Genomic DNA, 634 nt, shown 5'->3' on the forward strand with positions numbered 1-634 from the left:
CAGAAAATTACATATAACAAGAATATAACAGAAGAATGACATATAACAAGAAGATAACAGAAGAATGACATATAACAAGAAGATAACAGAAAATTACATATAACAAGAAAATAGAAGAATGACGTATAACAAGAAGATAACAGAAAATTACATATAACAAGAAGATAACAGAAGAATGACATATAACAAGAAGAAAACAGAAGAATTACATATAACAAGAAGATAACAGAAAATTACATATAACAAGAAAATAGAAGAATGACGTATAACAAGAAGATAACAGAAAATTACATATAACAAGAAGATAACAGAAGAATGACATATAACAAGAAGATAACAGAAGAATTACATATAACAAGAAGATAACAGAAAATTACATATAACAAGAAGATAACAGAAGAATGACATATAACAAGAAGATAACAGAAGAATTACATATAACAAGAAGATAACAGAAGAATTACATATAACAAGAAAATAACAGAATAATGACATATAACCAGAAGATAACAGAAGAATGACATATAACAAGAAGATAACAGAAGAATGACATATAACAAGAAGATAACAGAAGCATTACATATAACAAGAAAATAACAGAATAATGACATAAACAAGAAAATAACAGAGGAAT

Source organism: Euprymna scolopes, chromosome 7 (assembly GCF_053919585.1).
Source record: "Euprymna scolopes isolate OS-2025 chromosome 7, ASM5391958v1, whole genome shotgun sequence".
In the NCBI taxonomy this organism is placed as follows: domain Eukaryota; kingdom Metazoa; phylum Mollusca; class Cephalopoda; order Sepiida; family Sepiolidae; genus Euprymna; species Euprymna scolopes.